The sequence below is a fragment of the Tamandua tetradactyla genome, chromosome 6 (assembly GCF_023851605.1).
Source record: "Tamandua tetradactyla isolate mTamTet1 chromosome 6, mTamTet1.pri, whole genome shotgun sequence".
In the NCBI taxonomy this organism is placed as follows: domain Eukaryota; kingdom Metazoa; phylum Chordata; class Mammalia; order Pilosa; family Myrmecophagidae; genus Tamandua; species Tamandua tetradactyla.
Window position 1 is genome coordinate 10,506,377 of NC_135332.1, and position 24,883 is coordinate 10,531,259.

The 24,883-nt window shown below is 37.2% G+C and overlaps 1 long non-coding RNA gene across 2 annotated transcripts; it reads left to right on the forward strand.

Moving 5' to 3' along the window:
* The first annotated feature begins 1,035 nt into the window (after nt 1-1,035).
* On the forward strand, nt 1,036-24,883 carry LOC143685796 (uncharacterized). Of its 2 annotated transcripts, none has more exons than XR_013176735.1 (3): nt 1,036-1,177; nt 21,184-21,430; nt 24,790-24,883. It is a non-coding gene; the product is annotated as an uncharacterized LOC143685796 (long non-coding RNA). The 2 variants fall into 2 exon arrangements; XR_013176736.1 differs by lacking the exon at nt 1,036-1,177 and adding an exon at nt 18,199-18,236.

Genomic DNA, 24,883 nt, shown 5'->3' on the forward strand with positions numbered 1-24,883 from the left:
GTTCAACAGTACAGGCTAAATGATCTTTTTTAAAAACAATTTTCTGGATGAGTTAAGTAAATCAATTTTCTCATCTTTTCAGTCTCTCTTCCTAACATGAACCATCAATGCCACAGGGTAAAAAAAGATATTAATAATGGCAAAGAAGGATTATTTATTTTGACAAAATATTGTTCCCAGAACTGTCTTTAAGAGGCTTAATCTCTAATTAGGAAAAGAATGCATATAAAAGATTTAATATCTGTACACAACAGTGAAGAACAGTGTTTCAAACTGAGTGGTTTAGGCAGTGCAAGATTATAGCAAACAAAAGGTTGACCGCTTCTTTCATTCATTCATTCATTCATTCATTCATTCATCCATCCATTCATCAATGATAATTGTTTACTGAGTAGGTACTCTGCTGGCATCTAGAATACATTATTGAAAAAAAGAAACAGAACAGGTCCCTGCTGTTATAGAATATGTAATCTAGTGGTTGGAGTAAGTAGTAGAGCCATTAATCTAAGCACCACACAAATGCATGCAAAACTCTAAATATACTAAATTCTACTGAAAAGCAGAGCATGTACTCTTGACTATTAAAATTAGAGGAATTTGACCTACCTTAGACTTCAGGAAAACTTTGATGAGGAAGCTGGGATCTGGAGGAAGATATTAAATGACAGGTGAAAATATGTGGGAGGGAGAATAAGAATGAGGGCCTTTAATCCTGTATAGCTTAATGTAATACCTGGATACATCTCAGAGTATATTAAGCAGATAATTAAAAAGTATTGGAAAAGTCCCTTGAGGGATAGGAGAAAAATTATGGTACTGTTAAACTTTGCCACTGGGAAAACTCCAGATACTGTACCAAATATTAGGGACACCCAAATCAATAGGCCAAGCCCTTGATCTTGAGGCTTGCTCTTGTGAAGCTTATGCATGTAGTGGAAAAGCTTAGCCTACTATGGGTATGCCTAAGAGTCACCTCCTGAGGACCTCTTTTATTGCTCATATGTGGCCTTTCTCTCTCTAAGCCCAACTCTGCAGGTAAAACTACGTGGGACATGACGTTCAGGTGTGAAAGTCTTCCTGATGGCATGGGAGATGAACCCAGGGATGAACCTGGCACTGCACTGATGTCAACAATGCTATCCTAACCAAAACGGGGAAAAGAAGTATAACAAATCAGGTATCAGTGTTAGAGAAAGTTCAAATAGAGCTGAGAGGCTATACTGGATGTCACCCCTATGCATGTTCCAGTTAGACATTGCTACCTATCATAACTTGTCAAACCCCAACCAAAACATTCCTGCTAATCCTAAAGAATACCTTCGGCATTATATAAGATTCCACAAAGGTTCCATACCACTAGGGTAACTTTCCAAAACCTACAACCTCAAGGTGGGTCCCTGGACCAGATAAGTCCTGAAATGCAGAGGGGCCAGCCTTTCCAGAACATCAACTAGTTACATCCCCCTATCCCCTATTATCAACAGCCCCTTCCAACATGGAAAAGTTAGAATGGCCAATGCCCAAATACCACTAAAGAGTGGGAGAAAGGTCAAAGGTGATGGTGGAGTTATACAGAGAAGGTAGAGTTTAACAAATGAGTATGAGTGTTAGATCATTATACTGATATTTCTTTAAGCCTCCAGTACCTTAGAGCAGCTAGAAATAAAAACCTTAAAGTGTGGAATTGTAACCCATACCAAACTCTGAAATCTGTTCTATAACTAATTGTGGTGATGTTCTTTGAAAGTTATTGTTTTTAGGTATATATGTTATTTAAAGAGAAGGAGGAGTAATACAGAGAAGATAGGATTTAACTAGTGAGTATGACTGCCGAATCATTATACTGATAGTTCTGTTGTTCTCCAGTGTCTTGGAGCAGCTAGACAAAAAAGCAAAAAATTGTGGAACTGTACCCATACCAAAGTTTAAAATCTGTTCTATAACAATTTTTTAAAATGTACTTAGAAATTTATTGCTTTTTTGTATATATGTTATATTTCACAATAGAAAAAGTTAAAAAAAATGTGGGAGAAGTTTAAGGAGGTGTTGGAGATGGAAAGCTTTCTAGTTAAAGAGACAGTATCTGAAATTTGGTTGGTATGGAACATTCAAAGAATTGAAAGACCAGTGTTGTTTGGATTTAGGAAGGCAATGCAGTATCCCAGGTACCTGGTAATGGTACCATGGAATATGGTTATAGTAACCTTGTAAAAATAGAGAGAACTAAATGGATTTGTAAGATATTTAGGACTTATGGTAGAATGATTGTGGGAGGTAAGCAATATGGGTATGTTAGGAATGTCTCCTAGGTTTCAGGTTTAGCTAAATAGAAAGATGGTATCACAATTTAATGACTTAGGAACCAATATAAGCTTGTATTGGATAAGTCAACTTTATGGTGCTTTTAGAACATCCAAGAGATGTCTAGTAGATGCTTGGGGCTGAGAAATTAAAGGTTAACACTTGAGAATAGCCTGCATGCAGTGAAGCAAGTGAAACTATAGGCTTAATAAGAGGAGAGCATAAATAGAAAAGGCAACTGGGCTGAGCTTTGAGGAATTCCAGTGGTCACAGCTGACAGTGAACTGGCATAAGACACTGAGAGGAGTGGCAAGAGAGAAAGAAAGAAAACTAAGGAAGTGTTTGCCATAGAAGTCAAAGGAAGAAAATTATTATGAAGAAAAGGTTAACAGTGTCAAAATGTTGGTCAGATATCAAGTAAGATTAGGATTAATGAACATCCATTGGGTTTTGTGACATGGAGGTCACCAGTAAACTTATCAAGAGATGTTTCCATGAAGTGATTGGAATTAGAGCCAGACAGGATTTGGCTGCAGAGAGGTGTTAGGGAAAGAATTGGAGACAGTGAGTATACACATCGCTTTTGAGTAATTTGGTTATAAATGGCTGAAGAGAAAGGGCAGTAGGTGGAAAGGAATGTGTAGTTACAGGCATTTTTATTTGTTTGTTTATTGAAAGAGATTGAGCATGGTTTACTGTCTAAGGAAATAATCCAACTGAGATAAAAATTTTAACTATTTAAAAAGGAAGGATAAAGGATAGTGTAGCATAGCACTTTTATAAATTCATGTGTGTGTGATTCAGCTGGTGATCTTGTTAAAATTTAGATTCTGATTCAGTAAGTCGGAGGTGGAGGCCAATATTCTCCATTTCTAAACAGCTCCTAGGTGATGCTAAGGCTTTTGGTCAGTGGTCCACACTTCAAATAGCAAGAGTTTAATAGAATTGCTAGAAAATGTGTGGTCCATTTAAGTTGGGTGATCATATATTTATAATGGATAGTATTTGTTCTGTTGTGTAAAATTTTCTCGCATTTCTTAGTTGCTTAGAAATAGGCACAAAGAACACAGAAAGTAGGAGTTTAAGCTGGATACAGAGGAAACTGACTAATGGAAGGATGTATGGATTTGGAGAATGCAGAAGGTTTAGAGTACTCGAAGGTTCCTGTCAGGTGGGAAAGTGCTCATAATGCAAGTGGTTGAAAAGCCAAGGTGGAAGTAAAGAGGTTAAGAATGAAGATTTTGAAAATGAAACAATTACAGGTGATGATAAAACCCACAGTACAGCCTTGGAAGAATATGGCTGAAATGGAATGTGTGGATACTGCTCTTATCATTATTTCACACCCACAGAGCAAGAGGGCTGATGAGGCAGGTTGATTTGGGAGCACTCGTTGCCAAATTCTAGAAAATGGAAATTATAAGGGAAGAAATTTAAACTCTACACTAGTGGGGTGGTTAACCTTTTGATCTCTTTGGAAGTTCTTTTAGGATTAATTTATTTATGTGGCAAATATTTACTGATTATCTACTGGGAGTTAGGCAACGTTCTAGATGTTGTGGGTACTGGATGGACCAAAACAGACAGTGCCTACATTATGATGAATTCATGTCTTTGGAGTTCTGGTTTCCATGTGAATGATGGTTTCCTTTTTTTTAAAGCAGTGTTATTGTGATATATTCATATACCATATAGTCCATCCAAAGTGTATAATCAATGGCTTTCAATAGTCACGGAGCTGTGCTTTTATCACCAAGATCAATGTTAGAACATTTTCATTACAACAAAAAGAAAAACCCCCAATGGCCCTTAGAAGTCATCCCTCAATCACTCTCTTCTTCCCCAGCCTTACATAACCACTCATCTAATTCTGTGTCTATGAACTTACGTATAATTGCATATTACATAAATGGAACCATACAATGTACAATATTTTGTGTCTGGTTTCTTTCCCTTAGCATATATTTTTTTAAATTGTAATTTTTTAGGTAAAGAAGCTGTAGGTTTACAGAAAAGTCAGGTAAAAATACAACATTCCCATATACCTGCCCCCCTTGTTGACACTTTGTTTTAGTACGGTACCTTTGTTACAGTTGATGAAAGAATATTAAAATATTACTATTAACTATAGTCCATAGTTTATGGTAGGTGTATTTTTCCCATATACCCCCTATTATTAACACCTTTTAATAGTGTTATATATTAGTTATAATTCATGAAAGAGCATTCTTATATTTGTATATTAACCGGACTCCATTGTTCACAACAGCATTCATTGTGTTATAGACTCCCATGTTGTGTCATCTAACTTCCCTTCTAGTAACATATACAGCATAAAGTTTCCAATTTCAACCATGTTCACAGACATAATTCAGCACTGTTAATTATATGCTAACATCACCACTATCCATTTCCAAATATTTCCAATCAATCTAAATAGAAATTCTGTACAAATTAAGCATCAACTCTGCATTCTCTACCCCTATTCTATCTCCAGCAACCTATATTCTAGATTCTAACTAGAATAAATGAATTTGAATATATAAAATATAGAATATATTTCCTTGCTTATTATAATTAGTTCATATCAGTTAGGTCATACAGTATTTGCCCTTTTGTATCTGGCTATTTTCACTCAACCTAATGTCATGCATCAGAACTTCATTCCTTCTTACAGCTGAATAATATTCCATTGTATGTATAAATCACCTTTTGTTAATCCATTCATAAGTTGATGGACACTTAGGTTGCTTCTATCTTTTGGTAATTGTGAGTAATGCTGCTATGAACACTGGTATGCAATGTCTGCTCAAGTCCCTGCTTTCAGTTCTTCTGGGTATTTCCTGATAGCAGGATTGCTTGATTTTATGATCTACACTTACCTTCCTGAGGAAATACCAGCAGGTGCACCATTTTGCATTCCTACCAGTGAATGAAAGTTCCTCTTTCTCCAAATCCTCCCCAGCACTTATGGTTTTCTGTTTTGGTTTTTTTTTTAATAGTGGCCATTCTAGTAGATGTGAAATGATATCTCACTGTGGTTTTGATTTACATTTCCATAATAGCTAGTGAAGTTGAGCACCTTTTCATGTTATTTTAGCCATTTATATTTCCTCTTTGGAAAAATGTCTATTCAAGTCTCTTGCCTATTTTTTTTTTTTTTTTTAAGAGAGAAGGAGGAAAGGAAGGAAAGACAGAGAAGGAAGGAAGGGAGGAAGAAAGGGAAACATTTTTAAACATTTTCTTGTTTTATTATATTTTGTTTGTTTGTTTGTTTTTTACATGGGCTGGGGCCGGGAATCGAACCGGGGTCCTCCGGCACGGCAGGCAAGCACTCTTGCCCGCTGAGCCACCGCGGCCCGCCTCTTGCCTATTTTTAATTAGGCTGTTTGTCTTGTTATTGTTGAAATGTAGGATTTCTTTTTATATTCTGGTTATTAAACCCTTATTAGGTTTAATGTGGTTTCCAAAACATTTTTTCCCGTTGAGGAGGTTGCCTTTTCATTTTCTTAACAAAGTCCTTTGAAGGACAAAAGTTTTTAATTTTGAGGAGGTCCTGTGTATCTATTTTTCTTTTCATTGCTTGTGCTCTGGGTGTAAAGTCTAAAACCATTGCCTACCATAAGATCTTGAAGATACTTCCCTACATTTTCATCTAGGAGTTTTATGGTCTTGGTTCTTATATTTAGTTCTTTGATTCATTTTTAGTTAATTTTTAAAAAAGTTGTAAGATAGAATTCCTTTGCATATAGATATCCAGTTTTTCCAGTACTATTTGGTAATGATACCATGCTGTCCCAGATGAGTGGACTTGGCAGCCTTGTTAAATATCAGTTGCCCGTAAGTTGTGAGCACCTACTTCCAAACTCTCAGTTCAATTCCATTGGTCAATATATTTATCTTTAGGCCAGCACTTTGTGTTTTGACCATATTGTAGCTTTGTCACATGCTTTGAAGTCAGGAAAAATGAATACTCCAACTTCATTCTTCTTTTTCACGATTTTTTTTTGGCTATTTGGGACCCCTTAATTTTCCAAATAAATTTGATAATATCCTTTTCCATTTATGCAAAGTAGGCTGTTGGAGTTTTGATTGGCATTGAATCTGTAAGTAAGTTTAGGTAGAATTAGCATCGTAATGATATATAGTTTTCCAGTCATGAACACTGAATGCCCTTCCATTTATTTAGATCTTCTCCATCATTTCTGATTTTATTTATTTGCATCTTCTCTCTTTTTTTCTTTTTCAATCTAGCTAAGGGATAGTCAATTTTATTGATCTCATAGAAACAACTTCTGTTTTTTTCTATTGTTCTTTTCTCTCTCTCTCAGCTTAATTTGTTTCTGCTCGAATCTTTGTTATTTCTTTCTTCTTGCTTTGGCATTAGTTTGCTGTTCTTTTTGTAGTTCTTCCAGGTGTGCAGTTAGGTCTTTGATTGTAGCTTTTTCTTCTTTTTTAATGTAGGCATTTAGGGCTATAAATTTCCCTCTTAGCATTGCCTTGGCTGCATATGTTTAATTTTGATATGTTGGTTCTCATTTTCATTCAACTCAAGATATTTACTGAATTCTCTTGGAATTTTCTTCTTTGATGCACTGATTGTATAAGGGTGTGGTAATCAACTTCCATGTATTAGTGAATTTTCCAGTTCTCTGACTGTTATTGATTTCTAACTTCATTCCACTATGGTCACAGAAAGAGCTTTGCATAATTTCAATTGTTTAAAAATATATTGAGACATGTTTTCTGACCCAGCATGTGGTCTGTTCTGGAGAATGATCCATGAGCACTTGAGAATTATGTATATCCTGTTGTTTTGGCATGCAATGTTCTGTATATGTCTGTCTGTCTGGCCTAGGACATTTATCATATTAAAGTTCTCTGTTTCCTTATTGATCCTCTGTTTGTATGTTCTGTCTCTTGATAAGAGTGGTTTATTGAAGTCTCCAACTATTATTGTAGAGACATCTATTTCTTCCTTCAGTTTTGCTAGTGTTTGCCTCATGTATTTTGGGGCACCATGGTTAAATATATAAATAATTATAATCATTATTTCTTCTTGGTGGATTTCCCCTTTTATTAATACACAGTGTCCTTCTTTGTCTCTTATAACAGTTTTGCATTTAAAGTCTATTTTGTCTGATTTTAGTATAGGCACCCCAGCTCTTTTGTGGTTACTGTTTGAATGGAATATCCTTTCCCCACCTTTCATTTTCAACCTATTTGTGTCTTTGGTTTAGGATGAATCTCTTGTAGACAACATATAGTTAGATCATACTTATTTATCTATTTTGCCAATCCATGTCTTTTGATTGGAGAGTTTAATCCATTAACATCCAATGTTGTTACTGTAAAGGTAGTACTTATTTAAACCATTTTATCCTTTGTTTTTTATAGGTCACATCTTAGTTTTGTCTTTCTTTTTACCTTTAAATTATCCTTCCTAATAACCTTCATTTCTACATTCTACTCCAAGCTATTTTCTTCTGTCTTTTATTTTCAACCTACAGAACTCCTTTTACTGTTTCTTGTAAGGCAGGTCTCATTTTGATGAACTCTCTCAGTTTCAGTTTATTTGTGAATATTTTAAACTCTCCTTCATTTTTTTTTAATTGGTTGAAGCTTGCATAAGAGTAACCTCCAGAATGACTTCTCAATTCTATTTGAAATCTCTTAGCCACTGAAACTTTATTTTGTTTCATTTATTCTCCTCCTTTTGCGCAAAGCATTCTCAATCCTACAATGCTAGGGTCACGTTAATCCTTGGAGTCATGTCGCACATTGCCAAGGAGACTTATACCCCTGGAAGTCATGTCCCACATAGTGGGGAGGATAGTGGGTTTATTTGCAGAGTTTGACTTAGAGAGACAGGCCACATCTGAGCAACAAAAGAGATTCTCTCTCTCCTTCATTTTGGAAGGACAGTTTTGCCAAATAAAGAATTCTTGGCTGGCTATATTACTCTTTCAGTACTTAAATATATTATTCCACTCCTTTCTTGACTCCATGGTTTCTTATGAGAAGTCAGCACTTAATCTTTTTGTGGTTGCCTTGTATGCAATGAATTACTTTTCTTTTGCTGCTTTTTCGCTGATAAAGTTTCTCTATTTATCTTTGGCATTTGAGATTCTGATTAATACTGTGTCTTGGAGTAGGTCTATTAGGATTTATTCTGTTTGGTGAATGCTGTAGTTCTTGGACATGTGTATTTATGCCTTTCATAAAGGTTGGGAAATTTGGGACCATTATTTCCTCAAATGTTCTTTCTGCCCTTTTCCATTCTCTCCTCCTTCTGGGATATCCATGACACATATGTTTCCATACTTTCTGCTGTCATTCAAATCCTTGAAACCCTGCTCATTTTTTTCCATTCTTTTTTCCGTCTGTTCTGTCTAAAATTTCAATTTTCCTGTGTTCTCGTTCACTGATTGTTTCTTCTACCGATTCACATCTGCTGTTGTATGCCTCTGGTGTATTTTTAATTTCTTCTGTTGTGAATTTTATCCACATAATTTCTGTTATGTTTCTTTTTATTCTTTTAAACTCTTCTTTATGCTCATTCAGTATCTTCTTAGTGTTTTTTTTTTTATCACTTTAGCTGCATTTTCCTTCATCTCTTTGAGTTTATTTAGGAGATTATCATTGATTAGTTCTTTCAAATTCTGTCTCCTCTGAAGTTTTTTTTTTTTTTTTCTTGCATGGGCAGGCACAGGGTATTAAACCTGGGTCTCCAGCATAGCAATCAAGAACTCTGCCTGCTGAGTTACTGTGGCCCACCGATGTCTGAAGTTTTAATTTGTTTCTTTAACTGGACCATATCTTCCTGATTATTTTGATGAGTTTATTCTGAAGGCCAGTTTCTTTTTCCTGCCTGGGGTATTATTATGGATTGTCTTTGTGTTAATATTCTTCTTTAGTACTTGGTTCTACTTATTCTAGGCCTTTAGAATTGCCTGTGTTAAACTGATCAGATTTTTTTAGCTCTTCTTCATCTGTTTCTTGCCCTGGATATGTGGTACAGTTTTTAAGATTGCACTATTTGTGCAATTGCCTCATCCCCAGGAGAAAGTTTCCTTTCCTCCATTCCTTCTCTGGGAATCTTGATCTATTCTGTTTGCTTTTGTTTTGCCTACATTGTGTTTTGTTGTTTTTGTTGTTGTTGTTGTTGTTTTTACAATCTTTTCATTGCCTCTAGCTGCTTTTACCTGGAGAGCAAATTCTGGGAAAAGGGTTATCCCAGAGAGACTTTCCCAAGTTAGTATTTCCCAGCCAAAACATTACCAGAAACCCACAAAAGGATATTAGCAGCACCTTAGAGCCCTGGGGAGAGAGTCAGGAATGATGCTAAAAACCTTTTTGACTCCCCAAGCTGCATTTTCCTGGCTAGCAAAGCAGGTGGCGCTCTTCACCAAACTGTTCCCTGCAGCCTTAAGGAGGTACAGGGTCTTGAAACCTCCACTGCCTCTGTCCTTGTCAGGAGTAGCTGAGACTGTCTCTGTCTGGGGTAGACTGAAACAGCAGTTCAGAGGAGGGACCCAGCAATCTGAACTCACCAATCAAAAGCCATGATCAATGCTGAGCTCTGCCCCCACCCCCACCCCCTGTTCTTGGAGAAGAGGACTTCCATATCTGTCTCTGTCCACAGCAGTCAACCAGGCACAAGACCCAAGGTATTCTACCTCTACAGTGGGAGCTTGGCACCGACAGCCTCTGTGGACCGAGATACTCGCAGCTCTTTACCACAGTTTCTCAGCCTCTTCCTCTGGCTCTTCCCTGGATATTCTACAGTGCTCCCTGGGACACTGGAGCCCCAGAATAGTTGTTTCATACTGTTCTTGCCTAGCTATTTTTGAGGAGGATTGAGTCTTGAAGCTCCCTATTCTACCATCATCCTGTAAGTCACAGTGGATTATGTTTTAAGAAGGACCAGAGACTTGCCCTTTTCCACCCTCTCCACCAAATTGGAAAGACATACATTTCTGAGAAAATAAAATCTGAGATGGGAGATTAGATCAACTTAAATCTAACCCTTAAGGGAAAACTTATGCCCCCATATTTTTCTTTTTTTTTTTTCGAAGTTGATTTTTATTTACAATATTGTGATTTGCTAGGTTCAAAAGAAACTAACTTTTATTTTTTTTATTAATTAAAGAAAAAAAGAAGTTAACACAACATTCAGAACTCATTCCATTCTACATATGCAATCAGTAATTCTTAACATCATCACATAGATGCATGATCATCATTTCTTAGTACATTTGCATCGATTTAGGAAAAGAACTAGCAAAAAAAAGATATAGAATGTTAATGTAGAGAAAAGAATAAAAATAATAATAATAGTAAAAAAAAGACACAAACAAACAGACAAACAAAAAAAAACTATAGCTCAGATGCAGCTTCATTCAGTGTTTTAACATAATTACATTACAATTAGATAGTATTGTGCTGTCCATTTTTGAGTTTTTGTATCTAGTCTTGTTGCACAGTCTGTATCCCTTCAGCTCCAATTACCCATTATCTTACCCTGTTTCTAACTCCTGCTGGTCTCTGTTACCAATAACATATTCCAAGTTTATTCTCGAATGTCGGTTCACATCAGTGGGACCATACAGTATTTGTCCTTTAGTTTTTGGCTGGACTCACTCAGCATAATGTTCTCTAGGTCCATCCATGTTATTACATGCTTCATAAGAATCCTGTCTTAAAGCTGCAAAATATTCCATCGTATGTATATACCACAGTTTGTTTAGCCACTTGTCTGTTGATGGACATTTTGGCTGTTTCCATCTCTTTGCAATTGTAAATAATGCTGCTATAAACATTGGTGTGCAAATGTCCGTTTGTGTCTTTGCCCTTAAGTCCTTTGAGTAGATACCTAGCAATGGTATTGCTGGATCGTATGGCAATTCTATATTCAGCTTTTTGAGGAACCGCCAAACTGCCTTCCACAGTGGTTGCACCATTTGACATTCCCACCAACAGTGGATAAGTGTGCCTCTTTCTCCGCATCCTCTCCAGCACTTGTCATTTTCTATTTTGTTGATAATGGCCATTCTGGTGGGTGTGAGATGATATCTCATTGTGGTTTTGATTTGCATTTCTCTAATGGCCAGGGACATTGAGCATCTCTTCATGTGCCTTTTGGCCATTTGTATTTCCTCTTCTGAGAGGTGTCTGTTCAAGTCTTTTTCCCATTTTGTAATTGGGTTGGCTGTCTTTTTGTTGTTGAGTTGAACAATCTCTTTATAAATTCTGGATACTAGACCTTTATCTGATATGTCATTTCCAAATATTGTCTCCCGTTGTGTAGGCTGTCTTTCTACTTTCTTGATGAAGTTCTTTGATGCACAAAAGTGTTTAATTTTGAGGAGCTCCCATTTATTTATTTCTTTCTTCAGTGCTCTTGCTTTAGGTTTAAGTTCCATAAAACTGCCTCCAATTGTAAGTTTCATAAGATATCTCCGTACATTTTCCTCTAACTGTTTTATGGTCTTAGACCTAATGTTTAGATCTTTGATCCATTTTGAGCTAACTTTTGTATAGGGTGTGACATACGGGTCCTCTTTCATTCTTTTGCATATGGATATCCAGTTCTCTAGGCACCATTTATTGAAGAGACTGTTCTGTCCCAGGTGAGTTGGCTTGACTGCCTTATCAAAGATCAAATGTCCATAGATGAGAGGGTCTATATCTGAGCACTCTATTTGATTCCATTGGTTGATATATCTATCTTTATGCCAGTACCATGCTGTTTTGACCCCTGTGGCTTCGTAATATGCCTTAAAGCATGAGACCTCCAGCTTCGTTTTTTTCCTCAAGATACTTTTAGCAATTCGGGGCACCCTGCCCTTCCAGATAAATTTGCTTATTGGTTTTTCTATTTCTGAAAAATAAGTTGTTGGGATTTTGATTGGTTTGCGTTGAATCTGTAAATCAATTTAGGTAGAATTGGCATCTTAAATATATTTAGTCTTCCAGTCCATGAACACGGTATGCTCTTCCATCTATTTAGGTCTTCTGTGATTTCTTTTAACAGTTTTTTGTACTTTTCTTTGTGTAGGTCTTTTGTCTCTTTAGTTAAATTTATTCCTAGGTATTTTATTCTTTTAGTTGCAATTGTAAATGGAATTCGTTTCTTGATTTCACCCTCAGCTTGTTCATTGATAGTGTATAGAAACACTACAGATTTTTGAATGTTGATCTTGTAACCTGCTACTTTGCTGTACTCATTTATTAGCTCTAGTAATTTTGTTGTGGATTTTTCCGGGTTTTCGACGTATAGTATCATATCATCCTAAACAGTGATAGTTTTACTTCTTCCTTTCCAATTTTGATGCCTTGTATTTCTTTTTCTTGTCTAATTGCTCTGGCTAGAACCTCCAACACAATGTTGAATAACAGTGGTGATAATGGACATCATTGTCTTGTTCCTGATCTTAGGGGGAAGTTTTCAATTTTTCCCCATTGAGGATGATATTAGCTGTGGGTTTTTCATATATTCCCTCTATCATTTTAAGGACGTTCCCTTGTATTCCTATCCTTTCAAGTGTTTTCAACAGGAAAGGATGTTGAATCTTGTCAAATGCCTTCTCTGCATCAATTGAGATGATCATGTGATTTTTCTGCTTTGATTTGTTGATATGGTGTATTACATTAATTGATTTTCTTATGTTGAACCATTCTTGCATACCTGGGATGAATCCTACTTGGTCATGATGTATAATTCTTTTAATGTGTTGCTGGATTCGATTTGCTAGAATTTTGTTGAGGATTTTTGCATCTATATTCATTAGAGAGATTGGTCTGTAGTTTTCTTTTTTTGAAATATCTTTGCCTGGTTTTGGTATGAGGGTGATGTTGGCTTCATAGAATGCATTAGGTAGCTTTCCATCCACTTCGATTTTTTTAGAGAGTTTGAGCAGAGTTGGTACTAATTCTTTCTGGAATGTTTGGTAGAATTCACATATGAAGCCATCTGGTCCTGGACTTTTCTTTTTGGGAAGCTTTTGAATGACTGATTCAATTTCTTTACTTGTGATTGGTTTGTTGAGGTTATCTATTTCTTCTTGAGTCAAAGTTGGTTGTTTATGTCTTTCCAGGAACCCATCCATTTCATCTAAATTGCTGTATTTATTAGCATAAAGTTGTTCATAGTATCCTGTTATTACCTCCTTTATTTCTGTGAGGTCAGTGGTTACGTCTCCTCTTCCATTTCTGATCTTATTTATTTGCATCTTCTCTCTTCTTCTTTTTGTCAGTCTTGCTAAGGGCCCATCAATCTTATTGATTTTCTCATAGAACCAACTTCTGGTCTTATTGATTTTCTCTATTGTTTTCATGTTTTCAATTTCATTTATTTCTGCTCTAATCTTTGTTATTTCTTTCCTTTTGCTTGCTTTGGGGTTAGTTTGCTATTCTTTCTCCAGTTCTTCCAAGTGGACAGTTAATTCCTGAATTTTTGCCTTTTCTTCTTTTCTGATATAGGCATTTAGGGCAATAAATTTCCCTCTTAGCACTGCCTTTGCTGCATCCCATAGGTTTTGATATGTTGTATTTTCATTTTCATTCGCCTCGAGGTATTTACTAATTTCTCTTGCAATTTCTTACTTTACCCACTCGTTGTTTAAGAGTGTGTTGTTGAGCCTCCACGTATTTGTGAATTTTCTGGCACTCTGCCTATTATTGATTTCCAACTTCATTCCTTTATGATCTGAGAAAGTGTTGTGTATGATTTCAATCTTTTTAAATTTGTTAAGACTTGCTTTGTGACCTAGCATATGGTCTATCTTTGAGAATGATCCATGAGCACTTGAGAAAAAGGTGTATCCTGCTGTTGTGGGATGTAATGTCCTATAAATGTCAGTTAAGTCTAGCTCATTTATTGTAATATTCAAATTCTCTATTTCTTTATTGATCCTCTGTCTAGATGTTCTGTCCATTGATGAGAGTGGGGAATTGAAGTTTCCAACTATTATGGTATATGTGTCTATTTCCCTTTTCAGTGTCTGCAGTGTATTCCTCACGTATTTTGGGGCATTCTGGTTTGGTGTGTAAATATTTATGATTGTTATGTCTTCTTGTTTAATTGTTCCTTTTATTAGTAGATAGTGTCCTTCTTTGTCTCTTTTAACTGTTTTTGTTGGATATTAGTATAGCTACTCCTGCTCTTTTCTGGTTGTTATTTGCATGAAATATCTTTTCCCAACCTTTCACTTTCAACCTATGTTTATCTTTGGGTCTAAGATGGTTTCCTGTAGACAGCATATAGAAGGATCCTGTTTTTTAATCCCTTCTGCCAGTCTATGTCTTTTGATTGGGGAATTCAGTCCATTAACATTTAGTGTTATTACTGTTTGGGTAATAGTTTCCTCTACCATTTTGCCTTTTGCATTATATATATCATATCTGATTTTCCTTCTTTCTAAACTCTTCTCCATACCTCTCTCTTCTGTCTTTTCGTATATGACTCTAGTCCTCCCTTTAGTATTTCTTGCAGAGCTGGTCTCTTGGTCACAAATTCTCTCAGTGACTTTTTGTCTGAAAATGTTTTAATTTCTCCCTCATTTTTGAAGGACAGTTTTTCTGGATATAGAAGTCTTGGTTGGCAGTTTTCTCTTTTTGTAATTTAAATATATCATCCCACTATCTTCTAACTTCCATGGTTTCTGCTGGGAAATCTACACATAGTCTTATTGGGTTTCCCTTGTATGTGATGGATTGTTTTTCTCTTGCTGCTTTCAAGATCCTCTCTTTCTCTTTGACCTCTGACATTCTAACTAGTAACTGTCTTGAAGAACGCCTATTTGGGTCTATTCTCTTTGGGGTGCGCTGCACTTCTTGGATCTGTAATTTTAGGTCTTTCATAAGAGTTGGGAAATTTTCAGTGATAATTTCTTCCATTAGTTTTTCTCCCCTTTTCCCTTCTCTTCTCCTTCTGGGACACCCACAACACGTATCTTTGTGTGCTTCATATTGTCATTCAGTTCCCTGATCCCCTGCTCAAATTTTTCCATTCTTTTCCCTATAGTTTCTGTTTCTTTTTGGAATTCAGATGTTCCTTCCTCCAATTCACTAATTCTAGCTTCTGTCTCTTTAAATCTACCATTGTAGGTATCCATTGATTTTTCCATCTTTTCTACTTTGTCCTTCAATCCCATAAGTTCTGTGATTTGTTTTTTCAGTTTTTCTATTTCTTCTTTTTGTTCACCGCATGTCTTCTTCATGTCCTCCCTCAATTTATTGATTTGGTTTTTGAAGAGATTTTCCATTTCTGTTCGTATATTCAGCATTAGTTGTCTCAGCTCCTGTATCTCATTTGAACCTTTGGTTTGTTCCTTTGACTGGGCCATATCTTCAATTTTCTGAGCATGATCCATTATCTTCTGCTGGCGTCTGGGCATTTAATCAGATTTCCCTGGGTGTGAGACCCAGCAGGTTGAAAGTTTTTCTGTGAAATCTCTGGGCTCTGTTTTTCTTATCCTGCCCTGTGGGTGGCGCTCATGGCACTCGTCTGTCTGCAGGTCCCACCAGTAAAAGATGCTGTGGCTCCTTTAAGTTTGGAAAACTCTCGTTTTTGGGAGGGGTCGCCAGCCGAAGCGGCTTGGGGGAGTGCCAATCCGAATCTCCCAGCTGGCTGGGGATTGGCATGCGGGGAGGGTCACCGGCCTCTGCAGCTTGGGGGAGCACCTGTCCAAATTTCCCAGCTGGGCCGGGGCGCCAAGCGTGCCAGTGGGGCGCTGGCCTCCGCGGCTTGGGGGAGCACCTGTCCAAATTTCCCAGCCGGCCCGGGGCGCCAAGCGTGGCAGGGGGGCACCGGCCGCCACGACTTGGGGGAGTGCCTATCTACCGTTCCCAGCCGGACCGGGAAGCCACGTGTTTGGAAGGGACCCCGGTCGCCGTTCTCTGTGGCTTGGTGGATCTCCGATCCAATTCTCCCAGCTGGTCTGGGGGGCTGCGCATGGGGGTGGGCACCAGCCACTGTGGCTTGAGGGGATCACCTGTCCAATTCTCCCAGCCGGCCCGGGAAGGAGGGATGGAGGGACTCCGTCCACCTGCCGCCCCCGGCCTGGGGAAGCCCGCGCCCTTCGGCGATCTCACTGGAGCGGGTTCTCCTAGCCAGTTAGCCATTCCAGAATGGGGTACGCTGTCTTCTTGGTCTCTGTCATGGCTCCAGGAGCTGTCCTGTATTGTTTCTACTTCCCTAGTAGCTGTTCTGGAAGAGGAACTAAGACCCGCACGTCTTACTAAGCCGCCATCTTCTCCGGAAGTCCCCATATTTTTCTTGATGTGATATTCTTTGGGTTTGGTTTTACTTGTTGAGGAGAGAACAACGTTTGTGGGGAAAAGTGCTAAGAAAGTTGACCAGCTTTGAAAAAATGCTGCTTTGGGTTATGTAGTTAAAGCCAACAGAATCATTTTATTAAGAGAGCTCCCTAGAAAATTTGCAATAAAGACTTGGTTTAAGGGGTCAGACCCGGAAATAGAAAAGGTAGCAATCAAAGATAGAGACTACCTGAGTTTCGGTAATGCAGGACTAAGAGCATTGCCTCCTGTTGGATGGATAACAAAAAGGAGAAATGTCAAAGAGTTTTATCACTTTTGATCATGTTCAACCATCATTAAGCTTTTCTGACTTTTAGTAACTATCATAAAATGCACCAAGAATATAAATAAAGTCATAATAAATATTTTGATTTTAGTTTTCAGTAGCATATGATGCATAGTACAGTCAGGTATATAACATTTTATGAATTGAGTGTGGTGATTGGTTGTGCCATTGTTCTATTACTTTCTTCAGTGTTTCTATCTATAGAGTCATTTCTATACTGACTGCAATTCTCTAAATTCTGCAACTGATATGTTGTCACTAAGAGCTTGTTCTTCTCACTGGTAAGAGCTGCAGATTACTTACATAGAACAATGGAAAAGTTTCTCTTATTCTTTTGATAAATGCAGATAAAGTTTTGACCTTAAGTCTGGGCTCAGAAACATGATGAGAAGAAGCCTAGCCATTTCATTATAGTTTTGATGAATAGGAGATTGTACTCCTTATCTTTGAAATCTGGCTACAGAATCACACTACACTCCAAAACATTCATATTCCTCCAAAAATTTTTGGAGCAGTTTGTGATAAGCCTTCTCTTTGCTTTCCTGGATCTTTTCTGAGACATTGATCCTTTTCTGTTTGGTCTGTCTTTCTCAGTAAGGGTATTGGTACTGATGTTAATGGCAATTTGAGGTCAGCACCATGCAGGTGAATTGGGATACTATGATAAATCATGGAAGAAAGGAAGCCAGTTTAGGAAGACAGATTTTCCAAACTTATAACTCACTCCAACCTTATGAAATAATATATTTAAGGGTCTTCTTCAATCTCCTTTGCATTTGTCTAAGGTGATAATAAAGCACCATTTTTCGGTTTCAAAGGAAAAGGATCACAAAGCCTCTTTGGCTACCAAAGAGCTCAGCTCTTCAAAATATTTTGATGACCTAAGTGTAAGTGGATCAGAAAACATAAGGACTAAATTTTTACCATTACACTCAGGGGAGGCCTTAATTATTTTTTTAATGAGAAAAAGAATGCAGTTGACAAACAGGGTTTAGGTTTTTCTGAATTAAATATTTAGAAATCAGTTCAAGTGATTTTTCTGAACCTGAATGAACAAAAGGTCATTTCCCTTTTCATTACTTTATCATTTATTTTGAGTTTCTTGGCCTTTATTTATCCTGGTACCCAAAGGAGAAATGAATTAATTTGAGCAAGCAGACTTTAAAGGTAAGCATTCATTTTAAGACCTTCCTTAGTAAAATTAAGCTGTTGTAGAGTTAGTTCTACATTTATATCACAGTGGAAACTTCTCTTTAATAATGCTTCTTTTTTTTTTTTTTAACATGGGCAGGCACCAGAAATCGAACATGGGTCTCTGGTGTGGAAGGTGAGAATTCTGCCCCTGAGCCACCATCACACTGCCCAGTGCTTCATTTTAAGGACTTTAGATAGCCCAGATAAATTGATGGAAGATTGCTTTATATTTAGATTTAAGTGAATTTTATCTTCATAGCCTATCCACTTCTTATTTTTGGTATTTCTTCATCCTCCTTAATGTTCTACCCTACAGGATTACCAATGTCCTTTGCTTTTTACACTTTCCTCTAGCTTCCCAGTAACCCCCACCCTGACTCTGGCATCCCAGTGACATGACTAGGGCCCCATTATAGAAGGTTTTATTTCCCATGTCAATTCCACAGTGTCCGAGTAGTATATATTAACTATATATATTCCTGTGAGCTATGTTTTAGTCCTCTTTTATCCTGGGTCTCCTTTACTAACTTCAAATCTTATCAAGAGGCATAAGCCAATAAAACATATAAAGAGTTATAGGAGTGTTGAGGGTCTCCAGAAGTCTAGCTGGTCGCCATTTTTCCTTGCTATGGTAGATTTTATTAAGGGCATTAATGCTTCACTTTGTTTTGAATCCCTACCTTTTTCCACATGACTTTGAAGTTCCTTCCACTAAAGAGGTACAGTGTATTTTCTATCCCTTGAAAATACACTGTATTTTCAAGTGACTGTGTTTTCAAAGGCCATGTGACTGCTTTGATAAATGGGATGTCAATAGGCATAAAATAACCAATTTTGAAAAGCACTTAAATTACTGTTCTTTTTCTCTTATAAGTCTGCTATCATCATGAGAAGAACATGCCCAAATATCCCAGGAGACACATTGAGCAGAGATGTCCTAGAAAGCTGCCTCAAAGCCCAGCTTAGAGTGCCTGATCCCTCCCCAATCCCCAGAAGTGACCTTATCCAAGATCAAAAGAGTCAACTAGCTGAGTACAGTTAATATTAACCAGTCTCCAATTGACCACAGATGCATGTGTTAAGTAAATGCTTATTAGTGTTTACCACTAAGTTTGTACTCATTTGTTATGCAGCATTAATGTAGCTGTTGCTAAGTGATACACCTCATGTTCTCTGCTTCCTTAGCAGTGCTTGAGGAAATTTCTCTGAGCACTGTTAGAAAAATCAATACCTGTAAACCCTCACCGATAACATTAATTTCTTAACATACTTGGTTGCCAAGACTTCCAAAAGTATCAGGAATATAAGAACCTGGACAAGAGCTTCAAAACTAACATTTTGTTAGGTGGTCTTTGTATGTTCCATTAAATTTTCCAAGTACCTTAACACCGTATTTAATCTCATGTGTCTCTTGTGAGAATCACATAATGTAGGTCAAGATTATTAATTATCCCATTTACTTAGCATGTTCCATGTGCTTGGCATTGTTCCAAATACTTAAATGTTATTAATATGTTTATTTTCCCAACTATCCTATGGGATAGAAAACATTTATTATTGCCTTGTTTATAGATGCCACAACTCCTTTGAGCCTTATACCAACTCTGTCATATTGGTAGGTTGAATATTATTATTTTCATTTACTAAGCACATCCTATGGGCTTAGATATATTGCTAATTGTTTAAAATAGCCCTGCTTTAGGAGATGAGAAAACTGAGGTTCAGAAATATATACAGCTAGTATAACTGTGATGAGGAATCCACAGGTCAGAGACTCTACACAAACTTGTCCCTAGTTACATGAACTACCATGTTGAGGGAGCCAGGACTAGTATTAGATCTTTCTGTTGCTTACCTTCCTAACAACAAAGATTCATCCTCAGTCTTCTGCTCGGAAAGGCCACCTATAATGATCATATGTAATGCTGCATCTGAGTTGCTTTCCTTGTAAAAGCACCAAGGGAAACAAATTCCAAAGTCAAGTATTTAGTCCTAAAACGTTTGAAAGCTAGCCTGTTGTATCTCTAGCTTACCACTTATACACACGTTCCTTAAAAACAAAACAATACAAAAACTGGGATGGCTCCAGGGTCCTATTCTAGAGCAGCTGCCTCCTTCAGAAAGCACCGTGGGATTATCTCAGGAAGACTTTAATAATACTTAGTGCTTAATAGTACTTAATAATGGGATGCATCTCAAGAATTAACTACGGTTCACAAGGAGCAATATTTTCCCATAAGCCAGGGGACAAAAGGATAAAGAAAATTTACTTACCTCTCTCTCCTTAGCCATTCTACCATTACATTTTCTCATATTCCTTCCCAAGTAGTTCAAGTACTATTACTGGTTTTTTTTGCTTTTAAGAATGGTTATTGAGGTCAGCACTCGATATTTCCCTTTTCAAGTCCCCAAAGTAGATATGTAATACAAATTCAGAGGAAATTGTTGGAAGCACTCTGACTTCCTGAAGTGTTCTTGCCTGGGCCTGAGGACCTGAGTTGGGCTTTCTATCAATCAGGAGATGGAAATATTTCTTATTTTATGAAATAATTTAGCTGATGTCCTAGATCTAAGAGAATGCACAATGTAGGCAGCCAAATTTCTTAGTTGAACAGTATGGCACGCAGCTTGGAGTACTGAAATGAGATGACATTCTCTTAGGAGTTGTGAATGCAAAATTTATTGGTGCATTCCAATTAAGTTGGTTAGGATAATTGGGTGTGGTAATTAAGTACATACATGTGGAAGCCTTTTGTAAACATGTCAGCAAGGGTGCTTTTTTAGTGGTTATGTAAGAATCCTGATAATTACTATTCAACTTGTGAAACTCATAATAAGCTTCTAATTATCCATTGAGCAAGGTTTTCTGTACTTCAGGAAATAAAGCATTTTACTGGTTAGAGCATGGACTGCACCTAGGACATTTTAATAAAAACCAGATTTCAGACCATGATGTTTGGAGAAATATAGAAAAAATAATAATCATTGCTGAGTGAATGAATATGTGATCTTGAGTATACATGAAGAGAAATTTGAAGAGAGTCAATGTGGAATATGATGGATGACTTTTTTATTTTTAGGTGAATGGTCTGGGAATTGAACCTGGGTCTCCCACATGGAAAGTGAGCATTCTACAACTGAACCACCTGTGAACCCCTGCTGGATTGCTTTTTCTCATAAGCCTGCAGTTTTAGCTTGAGATAGAGGCAAGAAGTACGGAAGCTTCCAAGTTTAAGTGACTTTTTTGCCACCTATATTCTAAAGTAAACCTAAAATAAGGAAGACCTTGCCCAGAAAGATTGAATGGATCTCAGATATGTGCACAGGGTGAGTGTCTGTGGGCAGAGGGGTCCAAAGATGGGCTTAATGGTGGCTTGGATAGCATAAGAGCAAAGATTCATGAGTTGGATGATGGTTTGAATCTTGGTTGTTTATTAATTAGTAGCTTTGTGATCTTGGTGAGTTACTTGACTCCCCCAAGCTTCAGCTTCATGACTCAAAGGGTATATAATATCAACCTCTAAGACTGCTGTGAGAACCAAATGAAATAATGTTTATAAGGTGTCCAGTAGTTAGTGTGACTCTATCTTCATTACTTTCTTTTTTTCTTTTGCTCATTATCAGGGATTACGTCTTAGTCAAATTTATGTTCATTTTGGTATCAAGCTCAGGACCTTAATAAATTCTTAATAAAGGGCTCCTTCAATAAATGCCCCCTTGTGAATGAATGAGCCAGTGGAACCACTAAAAATAACTTAGACATTGCTTTCTTAAATGTGATACAAGGTATTGATAAAGTCATCCAGAGGCAAACATGCCATTTGAAAAGACTGGTTTACTTTACAAAATTCAGCAATTCAAATCGCACCCAGTTCTTTCTGTCCTTCTTTCCCTCATTTGCTCCCTTTCCTCCAGAGAACACTGGCCTTGAAGATTATTCTGAGAATGTGGACTATAGCAGATAGACCTATCATGTAGTCTCTGCCCTTGTTATGCTGGCCCAGCATATGGAAGCTCATGCAGTTGGTGTGACTATTTGTATAAATATTCATCAGTACAGGCCTAAATCCACATGGCTCTATCAAGCCATCTTGTGGCTAAAGCAGCTTCTTCAGAGGAGCTGATTCCACAGCTCTGCCAAGTGGCAAGTACTGCCACTATGCAGACTTTCAAATGTACTGTCTGTCTTTCTACTTAAACTCACTGTTTTGGCCCAACACATCCCCTTTGAGTGATTTCTATAAAGCTAAGCACATTTATGTGCTTTGTACATTTTTTACTCTTCTTCTCTGTGAGTCTTTTTTAGGTGTCATGCTATCTTTGTAAAGTTACTCTGGAATCTTTTATTCCATTCAAAGCAGCATATTCTTCAGTGTTTCCTTAGTAGCACATTCATACACTTTTTTTAAAAACTGTCATTTATTGTTGAGAATATACTTTTTCAGTTATATCTCACTTTCATTGGTTAAAAAATAAATTTGGTTATTAAGTAAAATCTATCAAGTATGCCTATCTTAGATGTGGTAGAAATATTTTTTTTAATCTGGCCTATAGAAAATTTCGCTAACAATAATCTAATAACTGTTTGTTCAAATTATTTAAAAAAATCTTTCCGTATGTGCTAAAATAAATTTCTAATGAAGAAATGCTTTCCGTGTATCATTTTAGTTGTTTTTAAGAACAACAGGTACCTTCTCATGGACTGTGGCATATTTGTCATTTGCCATTAAGTAACAAGGTTCAGATGGGTCTGCTAAACATTTGCTATCAAGTATAGTGAGATTTGAAGAGTCTGGATTGTATGTTATGTGACTCCCAAAATGCTAAGAAAATTGCAGAAGTTTGACTTCTTGTTACAAATGTTTTTCTTTTTTCCTTCCTCCCTCCCTCCCTTCCTTTTTTCTCTCATACATATATGTAACATATATTTAAAAATGCATAAATGTTATTATTAACTATATCTCATGGCCCACATAACCTTAGTGAGGGGTTTATTGTTAATAATAGAGGATAGAAATCCATGTCACAGCTAGGTTTGTGCAGCAGTTTGTCGAATCTGTTTAGATCATCAGTGCCTATTAGAAGGATAATGATAGAAGCTTTTTTTCTTATTGATTTATTTATCATTACTATGCACTACAGGCTGTACTTACCCAACCACCTAATGCTGCAGAGATGAGAGTTTCATATTACATCCTTATGTGACAGGGAGAGAGAGACTGACACACAGTGAGATTAAATAATTTACGGTTACTAATTTAGTAAATCACAGTGACAGAAAATCAAGCCTAGGGAGTCTGGTTTCAGAGTTGCAATCTTAACCCCTCGATCCTGTTTCAGTGCTGCCATTTATTTGTTGTTCTTTTTTTGTGTTTACATTAACAATACATTTTCAGTTCCTGTCTTCTCTGCAAGGATCTTAAAAGCCACATGTCCATTTTGTGAAGGTTAGTTTGACCAGATAATATAATGCATCATTTCAATGGATTAAGAAGCAGATAAACTGTGATAAATTGCAATAAGCAAGAGAATGAGGGCAACATTGTCACCCACCCTCCAGTGCTGCAGGACATCTCCCTTTTCTGTGGGAAACCTTACATTTCCCAGCCAAGCACAGCAGTTTTTGATACAGGGAACTACTAAGAGTACCAGTGTCCACTCCATATTCTGACTATTAGTAAAGCTTGTTTTCTTTCTTATTTGTAGATTAAAAATAAAAATAGACCTTCTGTTATTTTCTTTCCATACTCACCATGAATTATCTTGGACACCTCCTGGACTACCCTACTTGGGTGTCCACAGCAATTAATCCAAGATATAATTTATTTGAGATTAAATGATCATTTAACTTGGGACTGAATTCTTAGGGAAGAGTCAAAATAAAAAAGAATGAAAGCTATGGGGTCAACCAAAATTAACACTTTAAATTCTCCTCCAATGTCCCCCTGAAACAGCAAATTCAGGCAAGCAGAGTTGAGCTATCCAAGAATTTTGAAGGATAAAATGTCTCTAAGTGTCAAAAACTATTATCAGGCTTATCTAGAATTGGCTTTTGAGCCTTAGCTTGTGGTTATACAACTCTCCTCCTTCAAATGCCCCTTTCATAAAGGATGCCTGACACTTGAACCTGTGAGAAATCCAGTATCCTGTATCCTGATTGCCAGCAGGCTCTGCTAGAATTGCAAAGACTCTGTAGCTGTTTGAGAGTTCAGCAATTGTTGGTAATGGAAGGCTTGGCATAAGATGACATGAGGCCGAAATTGTTTATTTAAAAAGTTCACTGTTAACCTCTATATTTTTCCATTGTTGAACCTTTCTGATTTTCTGATATGTAAATAACCAATAATTTTATTGACCTGCACATTTACTCTCATTTTATACTAAACAGCTGAGAGATTTAAGAGGTGGTCAGAGAGTTAGAATGCCTCAGTGTAATGAGTGTCTTATGTTACTGGGTCTGAACCAATATACCCGCTACCTTATAATTTTTCCCTGATTACTTTGCTTCAGGCTCTTTGCATGTTACTAACAATGACTGGATTTCACTGCCTGCTCCAGTGTGATGTTTCAGAAATTCCTGGAGGCCACTCTGGCTTACTCTTTTATGTAAAGCTCCCCTTTAATGATTTATAACTGTCTGTAGCACTTCAGGTCTTACTGCTGACCCAACGATCTTTTCTTACCAGGGAATTGGGTGCTAACAACTGCCTAGGCACTTCCTGGGGAGCAGCTCAGTGATGTTCAGACACCCTTCTTAGGGTGGCCCTAGGTAAGTCCGGT